Source organism: Mustela nigripes, chromosome 8 (assembly GCF_022355385.1).
Source record: "Mustela nigripes isolate SB6536 chromosome 8, MUSNIG.SB6536, whole genome shotgun sequence".
Classification (NCBI taxonomy): domain Eukaryota; kingdom Metazoa; phylum Chordata; class Mammalia; order Carnivora; family Mustelidae; genus Mustela; species Mustela nigripes.
Window position 1 is genome coordinate 12985848 of NC_081564.1, and position 12744 is coordinate 12998591.

Genomic DNA, 12744 nt, shown 5'->3' on the forward strand with positions numbered 1-12744 from the left:
AGTCCTGAGGTTGACTCGTTAGTTTGTCCCCAAACCAATCCTTTTAGCCTTTGGGACTTGGAGCCCTGCTGGCCAAGCCTGCATCAGTTGTTGAGTCCTGGCTGTGGGGACGGAGATGAGGAGGAGGAAAGGGTCAGTACTTCTAAGTCACACGGACTGAGAGTGGGGAGGGGGTGGGTCCCCAAGGGAAAAGAAAGCATCTATTATCTAGAAAAACACCCTGTCCTCAGCCCACCATTCTTAAGAAAAGACTACAACTTGATCGCTCAAGCATCTTAGAGCAGGTGAATGTAAGGGAAAGAGAGACCCATGTGCCCATAGTTGGCGACATGAGTCTGTACAGCCATTAGCTTATCTGCATGGCACCACGCATAAGTGATGGTTCTGGGCACTGACCTTGAACTGTCAGGCAAGTTCCCTCAACCTCTTGGCCAACCCAAGGGTACTGTTCAGGCCAGTCCTCCCCTTAGGGAGTTCTCAGAAATAAGACAGAGAAGGGAAGTGAGTGTGTGGCCTTTTGTCCCAGGGTAGATTGGGGTGCACAGCCAGATCCTCCCATGATCTTTGGGGACCAACCTTTCAAAAGGAAATGAAAACGCAAAGGCCTCTGGCTGGAAGCACACAACCAGTTTTTTAATAAAGTCATTACAAATATGTACAAAGCGTCTCCAAGGTACGAAATTCCTCTTACAAAAGAGCACAACAAACCAGCAAGGTTAGAACCCAGAACGGAATGTTCCCAAGCTTGTTGCCTCTCTGGCTGAGCCAGAGGCCTCGGTGAGGTTCCAAACACCCCCACAACCGTGTCTGCCACATACACACATAGGCTCTTGGGCACGTATAGTGCAAAAGACTTAAGGGTTCAGGTCAGGGAGGGGACAGGAGAGAGGTAAGAAAAGCTTCCCATGTCCTAGGAAGTAAGTTGAACAGGCCCTGTTTGCAAACTAGATGCTCCTTCCAGGGACCTTATAGAAATTAAGGACACAAATGGCAGGGAACAAATACATAAAATCCCCACCTAAACCATCCACCCTGTCCCGGAGTGTCTTCAAACCCAACACACTCCTTACAGTGGATCTAAGTCAGGCTTCCTTGCTCCCTGCTGGGTCCCAGGCTGTGCTTGCCCTTGAACTAGCAGTGCCCTGGAGCAGCTCAGGAGGGAATCTAGTGTAGCAGGGTAGTTACCTCATGGGTTTGGGGGGTGGTCACACGGACCTGAGTTCAAATCTTGGCTTGGCCACTTCACTCTGTATGTGCAGCCTTAGGCGAAGTTGCAAAATGTCTGAGTCTCAGCTTCCTCAACTGTAAAATGGGAATAATAACTACTGTCTTCCAAAATGGGTATGAGGAATAACTGAGGGGACACGTGTTAAGCACTCAGCGCAGGGCTCCGGGCTGGTGAGCATGCGCTGTCGATGGTGGTTTTTGTTACCATGTGAAGCAGCAAGAACCAGTCTCTTCATACTGGGAGTGTGTTGAGATCACAGGCTTTTAAATTGCCTTCACGATAGTGCGGTGCTCAGTAAATAGCAATACTACAGAACAATCTGCCAGCGAGGCTTGGGGTCATAGGGATGACCTGACAAATCTGTTAAAGACCATGAACCAGACCAGAAAGGGACAATTAGCGTCATCTGGTTCCAAGCAGGGCTGCCTCTCGGTGCTCCATACCTAAGTTTCTTCCCAGATGGGATTCTGCAACCTGGCACATTGTAGGTGCTCAGTAAATAGGTATGGAATGAACATTAATATTAAAAAAAAAAAACCACAAAACTTTTGGTTTTAAGCTTTAAAATGACTCTTCTGACATCAATATCCTCCATCACTATGGGAGTAGACCAGGGTGTCTAGCCTGTCCCTCTTTAACCCCTAAGCAACTCCCGACTCTGCTTGGCTCAGGCTGACTTAAGGAAAGAGTTAGAAAAGGAATTGGTATCCACATAGAAGAACAAAACCTGTGTTCTGATCACCGCAGCTTCTGATACCAGATGGCCACTCAAAGAGTCCACAGTGGCAAACCAGTGTCCCCAAAGGTGCAGGACCAACTGGATTCCCCCAATTTCCCAAAGAAGGGAAGTGATATTTTATCATCATCAGAAACGTAAATTGTGAAACCAAAGTCATGTGGTCCTGTGACAATATTATTTAAATCACCACTTTTTTCCCATCAAAATCGAAAAGAATTTCTTAAATGAGACCACTGGAAGAAGTGGAAAAGAAGTCTCCAGTAGCCCAAAGAAATAGAGGAAAACAAAATGGGAACTGGGTTCTGGGAGGTGCCTATGGCGTAGGACCATGGACAGCAGCCAGAGAGGGGGAAAGCGCTCCCCCCACCCCCCAGAAATCTGTTATTCCAGCTACATCTGCACCAGAATCGTGAAATGGAACCCCAACTTTGAAATGGGGTAAAGAGATCTTACTTGCTTTTGGGGGATGGGGAGAGAAGCTTCCAGAAGGGAATGGATCTAATTTGGAAGGGGAATGTTGAGGTCCCAGGAGGCTCCGATCCTTGAGGCTCCCGGACCCCCACCCTCTGAGAGCAACCAGCACCACCAGGAAGGAGGCCCTTCTGTTTCCTCCTCACCTCATTATGCAGCAAGCTACCTAAACAATGATCTCAGAGGCCTCCCTCTGCTTTGCACGGACATGCACACGCGAGCGCGCATGTACACATGCACACACACACACACACACACACACACTCTGCTGTCTGCTGAAACCCGATATGAGGTCTTTTTTAAAATTTATTTCAAAGCCTCCCTCCCTCTCCCTCTCTTCACAGACGCTCTGCAGTGAAGCTAATCAAAATCAATGACTCCTTGGCAGCCAGAGAAAAGCGGGGGAGAGAGGGAGGGATGGTGCCAGCACTTTGCACACTGTGGAAATATTTAAAAAAAAAAGAAGAAGAAGAAGAAGAAGAAGAAACACCACCCCACTATCTCATGCAATCCAAGTAATGCAGCCTCCGAGACGGTGGGGACAATATATACATATATATCATGCTTCAATTTCCTAATACAAATGTCCATCAAGAAGTCAAATCTCATATAAAAACAAGCATTAAAAACAACCCCTTGTCAAAAATCGGGGCAGTCGAGAAGTGCACTCAAATTAATGATGTGCAAGAAAAAGCCAGGATTAGATAAATACACAGTTTCTATTAATACAAGAGAATATGTACAAGGGACTTGGCTGTAAAGCTCCATCAGGTCAAGGGTGCCCAGTTCTCAGCGGTGTGGCTTCATTGAAATCAAAATTGCCCCAAATGCCAACCTGGGCATTTGGATTTGGATCCTCCCTCAGAAATGTCAGAAGCTGGTAGGCAAGTCAGGGCTGAGAAAGGGTTTCTCTGACCTTTCCCCCTCTCCCGTGTCTAGATGGTCAGCAGGGCCCCACTTCCGTGTTGAAGGTACAGCCTCAGGGCAGCAGAGAGCTGTGATCACATACCATTATAGTAATGAAAACCCCCTCCCCAAAAAATAGGCTGAGCTGGAAAGACTCTAGCGTCTGGCTCGGAAAGGGACGATACAGAGACAGGGGACTGTGTTTCCTATCATTCTAATTAATTTGCCTTCTCTAAGTTCATGGCTTGCTGGGGATGTCGCCTGCTGCTCTCTGCAGACCCTGCCTACATACCCATCCCCTGCAAAATTAACTGGAGGGGAGGGCCCCCAGAATGAAAGGAAGCAAGTTCTCCATCAACAAGCTGGCTGGGGGTGGGGGTGGGGGCTGCTCTCACCTTCAGCAGCTTTGGGTCACATTTGTCTTTAAAGGTCTATTTAGGAAAACATAAGGCCTGGATAAAAGAAAGAAAGAAAGACAGCTCCCAGCTTGCAACAGCACTAAAAGGTCCTGCATTCTAAAGGACCTGGTAATTTTCACCAAAGCCTATGGGGAATAATTCAGCCCCATGTCAACCTCAACAACGGCTGATCCCTCTGCTGGCTTCTTAGAACAGCAAGGGTGTCTGCTAATCAGCCCAGTGGACCCCCCTGCCCATAGGGACTGGGTGGTGGCCTGCAGAATGACAGTCTGACCCTGAAGCCTGGTGCCCCACCATCTCAGCTTTGCACACGGCACTGTGTAAGACCCAGCACAGAGGAGTAATACCTGGGGTTTTCTTTCTTTTACATTTTTCAAAAAATAAAAGCAAAATATAATCACTGCTCCCTGAAGAGTCTTTGCAGCCAAGTCTCAGTCCAGCACACATCTTTTTTTTTTTTTTTTTTTTAGCCCTTCTAGAAACTTCTGAAAATAGTAGCTCATCCTGGGGAAATCAAACAAAAAAATCAGACCTTCTGTCAGTCAGTGAGATGCTGGTGCATTTCATTTAAGTGACCCGCTCCCTCCCCCAGTGCCTCTTGCTTATAAATCACCCTTGACCAGAACGTAGCCATTTCTTGGCCCTTTAATCCATAAAATCTAAGCCCTGAAATCCCCTTGGGGAGTAGGAGAGGCCATGGGCTGTACTCCCAGGGTACTTTCTCAGGGGCAGAGGATAAAGCAAACAAGTCACATATGAGGTCAGCTTTCCACCTCAGTAACCAGCAAGCACTCGGTACCTCCCCCTCCCTTCCTCCCTCCCAGACCCCAGGGTTTGCTCCAAAACACCTCTGGATTTTTCATCCCCACAGAGAAAGAGCAGAGACTCTCAAGTGGCACTTTTGCGACTTGTCCCTTTAAAAAAAGAATTTGAAACAGCAAAATAGAACTCTCTCGTCCCCTGGCCTTGCAGTCTGGCAACAGAACGCCATGGCAGCACCGGCAAGAACACAGCACCAGCAAAATTTAAGTGAAGCACCAGAGACACCAGACTGGTAGGAAAAAAAAAAAAAAAAATCCCTTTTGTCTTGTTCTGACAGTGGGACTGGCTATTGACCTACACACAGGTACAGAGAGACTAGGACTTGTCAAGACTTTTGGAAATGAAGGACTCCCAGACTGCCCCTCGTCTTCCCCGCTTTCTTTCTTTTTTCCTTCTATTTTGCCTTTTGCAATTTTACCCTCTCCTCCACCAGCATCCCTCCCCAGGTGGTTGGTCAACTCTGGAGCTAATTCCCACCAGTCTTTGCACATTTTCTAGGTACACAGTAGGCATCTCTCTTCCAGTGCCCCAGACATGGAAGTATCAAAGTCCACATGGGAAGGTGCAGAAAAGGGAGGGGACTTGCGTCCTCGACAAGACATGCACTGAGTAGTAATATTCAATATTTTCTTTTTTTATATATAGAGCTGTATGTAAATAGCATCGGGGTGTCTGTTTCTGCAGCTGGATATGCAAAGGGCTTCCCCAGTCCCTTTCGGCGTTGCTACTATTGGCTCTAGGCTCCTCTCCACTTCCTTCTCGAAGTGCCAACCGCGGCCTTTCAAGCTCCGGGCTCCCCCTCAGGAAAACGGGAACCAGCTTTCTCCAAGGACACAGGGTTTTCACCAACCTGCAGAAATAAAGAGTGGTATTTCAGTCAGTAGGCACGTGCAGACAGCTGCTGGGGATGACGTCAGTGCCTTGAGCCTGTGCACAGCCAGCCCCGAATGTCGAATGTTGGGAGGTGGAGGGGGATGGGAGAGAGCTGTTAGATACAGAGCTCTGGTTTGGAGGAAAGGGTCCCCAGAAGCTAGATATAGTGCCCACCCCGACCTCCACCCCGGCCAAAGCCCTGTCCACACAGTAGCCTTCTGTAAATGAACATTGGTACGCACACGCCCCCATTTCTGTTTTCAGACGTAAGCATCTTCTGTGATTAAAAGAGAGAATGTCAAACCACCCTGCCTTTTTGCTCCTCCAAAGCAGGAACAGGACACTCATCTGTTTATTTCACAGATCCATAGTCAAGGCAGGCTTATAGGACAGCCTCTGCTCCCATCCATTCATTCATTCGTTCACTGCCGAACATAACAAGAACAGGCTAGTTACAGATCCAATGACATAGTTCCTGCCCTGTAAGGGGCTCAGAAGTCAAGAGAAAGAGATGAGAAGAACTTGGTATCAATGACATTGTCTTGTGAAGAGAAGTCCGGATAAATGTGAACTCTGGGACCCCATAAGGGAAAGGGGGAGTCAGAGCTCTTGAGACAAAGAGGCGGACTCCTCTGGAGGACTGAGGGATGCCAGGGAATCAGCCAGGATAAGATGAGGCATCCAGGAAGGGCAGAAAAAATAGCACATACCCCCGAGAATCGAAAAACGTATTTTCATACAGGGGCACCTAGATGAGTCAGGTCAGTTGGGCGACTGCCTTCCGCTCAGGTCATGATCTCGGGGTCCTGGGATTGAGCCCTGTGTCAGGCTCTCTGCTCAGCAGAGAGTCTGCTTCTCCTTCTTCCTCTTCCTCTGCCCCTCTCCCTACTACGATCTCTCTCACTCTCTCTTAAATAAAATCTTTCAAAAAATTATTTAAAAAAAACATATTCAGGGGGGCCTGGGTGGCTCAGTCGCTTGATCTTCTGCCTTCAGCTTGGGTCATGATCCTGGAGTTCCAGGATCGAGCCCCACATCAGGCTCCCTGCTCAGCGGGGAGTCTGCTTTTCCCTCTGCCCCTCCTCTTGCTCATGCTCACTCTCTCTCTCAGATAAGTAAAATCTTTCAAAAAATTATTTTAAAAACATACATTCAGGGACACCTGGGTAGCTCAGTAGGTTAAGCGTCTGCCTTCGGCTCAGGTCATGATCTCAGGATCCTGGGATTAAGTCCTATGTCGGGCTCCCTGCTCAGTGGGGAGCCTGCTTCTCCCTCTCCTCCCTGCTTGTGTTCTCTCTCTTTTTCTCTCAAATAATAGATAGAATCTTTATAAAAACATATGTTCACACAAAAACTTGTATGTCAGTGTTCATAGCAGCATTATCCATAATAGCCAAACAGTGGGAACGACCCCACGGGAACAACCCCATGGGAACGACCCCACGTCCCACGACTGATAAATAAAACAGAGTATTTCCAAGCAATAGAGTATTATTCAGCCATGAAAAGGAGACTGACACACTGCAATCTGGATGAGCACCGAGGTCATTATGCTAAATGAAAGAAGCCAGACACAAAAGATCACATACTGTATGATTCCAAGGTTGTGACACACCCACAAGAGACAAGTCTTTAGAGACAGAAGTGGATTAGTGGTTGTCCACCACTGTGGGGTGGGGAAGGACTTGCGGAGTCACCACTGATGGGTACACAGGGTTTCTGTGGGGGAAATGAAAATGCTCTAACATTGATTATGGGGATGGCTAGCACAACTCTGGAAATATAATTTTAAAAAATCATTGAGTTGTGCACTTTGAAAGGATGGGTTTTCTGGCAGGTGAATTATGTCAGATGGACGAGGAAGAGGGAGCAGCATAAGGGGACGGGGGAGTGGCAGGGAGGAAGGGGAGAAGCAGGACAAGGGCAAGAACAGAGCGATAGAATATCCCAGTGAGCTCAAGGTGCTTGAGGAGGCTCCAGCAAAGCCCAGGCCATGGGGCTGGGAAGGGGTGAGGCCGGAGAGTGAGCAGGGGCTAGAAGTTCGCAGAGGACAGCATGTTAGTCCAAAGCAGGCTGCCAGCGACTTGCCATGTGAGCCATACAAATCAAGTGAAGTCGTGCACAAAGTGGGAGGGAGATCACTTTCTGAGTTGTAAAGAATCCGGGATATCGACCTGTATGAACCGCGCCAGTCGGTTTTCCTGCTGGGTCTAGCCAACAGAAGCCGCTGCTGGGGTATGAGACCAGGGTGTGTACTTCCCCGGCTCCCACCCTACCGGGCCACAGACCTCCGCCACCACCGAAGCCCCGATTCCCTGTCTGTCCCGTGAGAGAGTCTGCATCACTGCATGGTCGCTCTTGGTTTTCATAGGAATCAGTCATCCACCAGCACAGCTGATCAACACAGTCCTTTTAGTTCACGAAAATCTGCTTTCATAATCCCTAAAAACTCACTTTGTTAGTGCCTAGTCACACTGATCTTTGAAAAGTCAGTGGAACCCGGCAGCAGTAGCCTGAGATGATGACGCACAAAAAAGGAAGGATGGAGAGAGAGAAAGAAGCCACCTCTAGGTGCTACGGAGCCTGCTGACTTTGTGCTCAGCATTTTTCTGTGCGCTCGATGAGGCCGCAGTGCCTGCCCTCAATGTGCCTCCAGCCTTCCTCGGGGAGACGTGCCGTGCCAGAGGCCAGAACTGCGGAAGACCATCGTCCACAGGCGTATGGATAGCCCAGAAGTCAGGGTGTGGCCGGGCTCACTAGGCAAGCTTCAGAGAGGAGCCAAGATTCGAACTTGGCCTTTAAGGGACGCATTCATATTTTTTTCAATAACTGGAAGAAGCAAGGATCATTTAAGTGGGGAAAGGAACGGAGCAAAGCACAGGGGCAGTGACACATACAGCTCAGTCCGGGGACCGTGATGAGCAGGGACCTGCATCCCAAAGTTATGCAGAGTGAGGCTGCGCAGATACACTGCAGTTGATTGCTGGTGATGAAGGGAAGACAAGGATGGTATCAGGAGAGGGAGGAGAACTCTCTCTTAATGGCATGGATCAGTTCCATCCATGGGAGGAATGAATTGTTCTTGCAAAACTAGGTAGGACCAGCAAAGGATTTTCACTTTTCCTACCTGCAAGTCATTAAGCCCAGAATGAGTGTTTCTAAGGGCTTCCCAGTGCAGCTCCCTGGACAAGGGCCCCTGCCTGGTTGCATGGTTGGTGTCCCTAGAGACAGATGGACATCAGAGGCCTGTCTCTGCCAGGCCAATGGAGGCCACGTCACCACAGCCCGGAGTCGGAGAGGGTGCTTGTGCATACGATTCTGGGGATCTTAAATGGGACCTGCTATGCCAGCGAGCTTACCCGTGGATGTAGTCACCGAAATGTGCTCAAGAGTGTTCCCCCCAAGTTTTATCTGTAAGGGAGCAGCTTGGAAACATCCCATATTTCCACCAGAAGGAGACCGGAGTAATAAACTGAGGTACCTGCATATTAGAAAGAGGTAGATCTAAGTGTGCTATGATTTTTTTTTTTTTTAGGATTTTATCTATCTATCTATCTATTGGAAAGAGAGTGAAAGAGCAAGAGAGGGAGAGACAATCTGAAGCAGACCCCATGCTGAGCGCAGAGCCTGACGTGGGGTTCAGTCCCACAACCCCGAGTTTGTGACCTGAGCCAAAACCAAGAATCGGACACTTAACTGACCGAGGCACCCAGGTGCCCACCCAGGTGCCCCTAAGTGTGCTACAACTCTTAAGTAAAAAGAGCAAATGGCCAAACAGCATGACTCCATTCTCCTTTAATGAATATATGTATATGGGTGCGTGTCTATACACACATACAGATATTTATATATTTCTATATGCCCATATAAAGGGATGTACAGATATGCAAAATACTGTAATGGTTAAGAGCACTGGGGCACCTGGGTGGCTCAGTCGGTTAAGCCTCCGACTCTTGGTTTCAGCTCAGGTTGTGATCAGCAGCACGCCGGGCTTCGTGCTGAGTGTGGAGCCTACTTAAAATTCTCACTCTCCCTCTGCTTACCCCCTGCTCCCTTGTGCTCTCTCCCCCCAAATTTAAAATGAACAAATAAATAAATACAACTAACTACAGTTAACTCTTGCACAACATAAAGGTTAGAAGCGCTGACGCCCCGTGCAATGGAAAACCCATGCCCCACCCCGTGTAACTTTTGACTCTCCCAAAACTTAACTACTAATAGCTGCTGTTGACAGGAAGCCTTGCTCATAACATAAACAGTCAAATTAACATATATTTTGCACATTATAGGTATTATATACTGTATTCTTACAATAAAGTAAGCTAGAGAAATATAATTTAATTAGGAAAATTGTATGGGGTGCCTGGGTGGCTCAGTCATTAAGCGTCTGATTTCGGCTCAGGTCATGATATCAGGGTCCTAAGATCGAGCCCCGCATCAGACTCCCTGCTCCTGGGGGGCCTGTTCTCCCGTTCCCACTCCTTCCACTTATGTTTCCTTTCACACTGTGTCTCTCTCTGTCAAAAAATAAGTAAATAAACTCTTTATTTAAAAAATCATATTGAAAAAACATTGACAGTACTGTACGGTATTTTTTTTTAAATCTGCATATAGGTGGACCCATGCAGCTCAAACCTATGTTGTTCAAGGGTCAGCTGCATTTTTTTAATTAACATATAATATATTATTTGTTTCAGGGGTACAGGTCTGTGAATCATCAGCCTTACACAATTCACAGCACTCACCATGGCACATACCCTCCCCCAAGTCCATCACCCAGCCACCCTATCCCTCTCCCCCAACCCCCCAGAAACCCCCAGTTTGTTTCCTGAGATTAAGAATCTCTTATGGTTTGTCTCCCTCTCTGATTTCATCTTCATTTTTCCCTCCCTTCCCCTAAGATTCTCTGTCTTGTTTCTCAAATTCCACATATCAATGAGAACATATGACATGAGATCAAATAACAATGATAATTATCTTTCTCTGATTGACTTATTTCACTTAGCATCATACCCTCTAGTTCCTCCATGTCATTGCAAATGACAAGATTTCATTTTTGAGGGCTGCATAATATTCTATTGTATATATGTGTGTATATACCCCATCTTCTTTATCCATTCATCTGTTGATGGACATCTAGGCTCTTTCCATAGTTTGGCTATTGTGGACATTGCTACTATAAACACTGAGGTGCACATTCCCCAGTCAGCTGTATTTTTAAGAAACAAAGTCCACTACCCGCTCTGAGCCACTATCCTGCCCCTAAAATGTTTTTCCTCAAACTTGGCTCATAAAAAAACTTTCTCAAATGCTGGCTCAAAACCAAAGCTCATAGCTGAGGAGATTCATGGAAGTTTGCCTTTTAAAAAAAAGTCCCTGTTTCCACCCTGCACCCAGTGTGGTGGGGGCAGAGGGGGAAACATGGAACCTCAGGTCCTGCCTCCCTGGGCCACTGTGCTGTCCCCCCTGCTGTGCATGCAAAGGCAGGAAGCTGTGAACTGTGAGCCCCACTATAGCCGTGGATCAAGTCCCAGGCTCACTAGCTTCTTCCTATATCTGAGATGAGGACTCTTGGGTCCCCTCCTAAGAGGTCTCAATATTTAATTTAAGAAAATACCACTTTTTTGGCTCTTGCTATTTGCCCAAGTGTTGAGTTACAAATTCAAACGGCAGAGAAGGATATAGAAATAAAAGGAAAGCTCCCTCACTCCAGCCCTAAGCCTCCCAGAATATTTCCTGTGCATTTGCAGACACCATGTCTCTCCCCCTTATCCTATGTCCCCCGAGCCCATCACCATGCCCTGCACAGAGTAGGTGCTCATTTCAACTTGCTGGGTGACAGTGAATCTGTGAGGAAGCGAATAATGGTGGCAACCTCCCCACCTTTCCATCTTTGGTTTCAGGGCGCTGATGTTTTTTTTTTTCTTTTTCTTTTCTTTTTGAGAAAGAGAGAGACAGAGCACAAGCAGAGGGAGAGGCAGAGGGAGAAGCAGGCCCCCCACTGAGCTGGGAGCCCGATGTGGGGCTTGATCCCAGGACCAGAGATCATGACCTGAGCTGAAGGCAGATGCTTAACCATCTAAGCCACCCAGGCACCCCTTCAGGGTGCTGATTTTGACCGTGGAGTTCAGGTGGGACCAATAGTCAGTCCTAGCCCCTAAGAATCCTGGGGACAAAGGTGTCTGTGCTGAATCCTCCTAGAGGGAACACTGCTCTGGTCTGTGTCTTCAATCTTCATCTCTGTAGTTCATGCTTCCCATTTAGGAAGGTGGGTGCTGAGGAGAAGGTAGGGCAAGGGGATCAAAAAAACAGAAGCCTGGGGCACCTGGGTGGGTCAGTTCATTGGGCATCTGCCTGTCAGTTTCAGCTCAGGTCGTGAGCTCAGGGTCCTGGCATTGAGCCCTGTGTCAGGCTCTGCACTCAGCTAGGATTTTGCTTGAGAGTCTCTCTCTCCCTCTCCCTCTGTCCATCCCCCACTCACACTTGTGCTCTTTCTCGCTCTCTCTCTCAAATAAATAAATAAATCTTTTAAAAGATTTTTTCAAAATTTTTTCATTTGAGAGAGATAGTGAGAGCACAAGCAGGGAGGAGGGACCGAGGGAGAGGGAGAAGCAGGCTCCCTACTGAGCAGGGAGCCTGTGGGGCTTGATCCCAAGACTCTGGGATCATGACCTGAGCTAAAGGCAGATGCTTAACTGACTGAGCCACCCAGGTGCCCCAATAAATAAATCTTTTTTAAAAAAGAAAGGGGGTGCCTGGGTGGCTCAGTGGGTTAAGCCTCTGCCTTCAGCTCAGGTCATGATCTCAGGGTCCTGGGATCAAGCCCCGAATCGGGCTCTCTGCTCAGCAGGGAGCCTGCTTCCTCCTCTCTCTCTGCCTGCTTTTCTGCCTACTTGTGATCTCTCTCTCTCTCTCTGTCAAATAAATAAATAAAATCTTAGAAAGAAAGAAAGAAAGAAAGAACGAAAGAACGAAAGAGAGAGAGAAGGCTAGATCTGAGACACGTGAAAATGGAAGAGGCCATTTGGCAGCTGCGGGAAGGGACGACTCCCTTTGCCCCGTGCCCGGCTATTAGTGAACAGTTATCCGTGCCTCAGTGAGTGGTTACCAAGGCTATCAGTGAGTGGTCATCAGCGTTTCACTGAGTGGTTATCAGTGCCTCAGTGAGTGGTGATCAGCAGTTCAGTGAGTGGTTATCCTTGCTTCAGTGAGCGGTCATCAGTGCCTCCATGAGTGGCTGGTCATCAGTACCTCAGTGAGCGGTTGGTCATCAGTGCCTCAGTGAG

At 47.9% G+C, this 12744-nt stretch overlaps 1 protein-coding gene across 1 annotated transcript in view; it reads right to left on the bottom strand.

Moving 5' to 3' along the window:
* Positions 1-5114: 5114 nt before the first annotated feature.
* HRK (harakiri, BCL2 interacting protein) overlaps positions 5115-12744 on the bottom strand; it is an 18095-nt gene continuing 10465 nt past the window's right edge. Inside the window, exon 2 of the mRNA XM_059409947.1 lies at positions 5115-5435. The gene's annotated coding sequence lies outside the window, so the exon portion shown is untranslated. The remainder of the gene's footprint in view (positions 5436-12744) is intronic.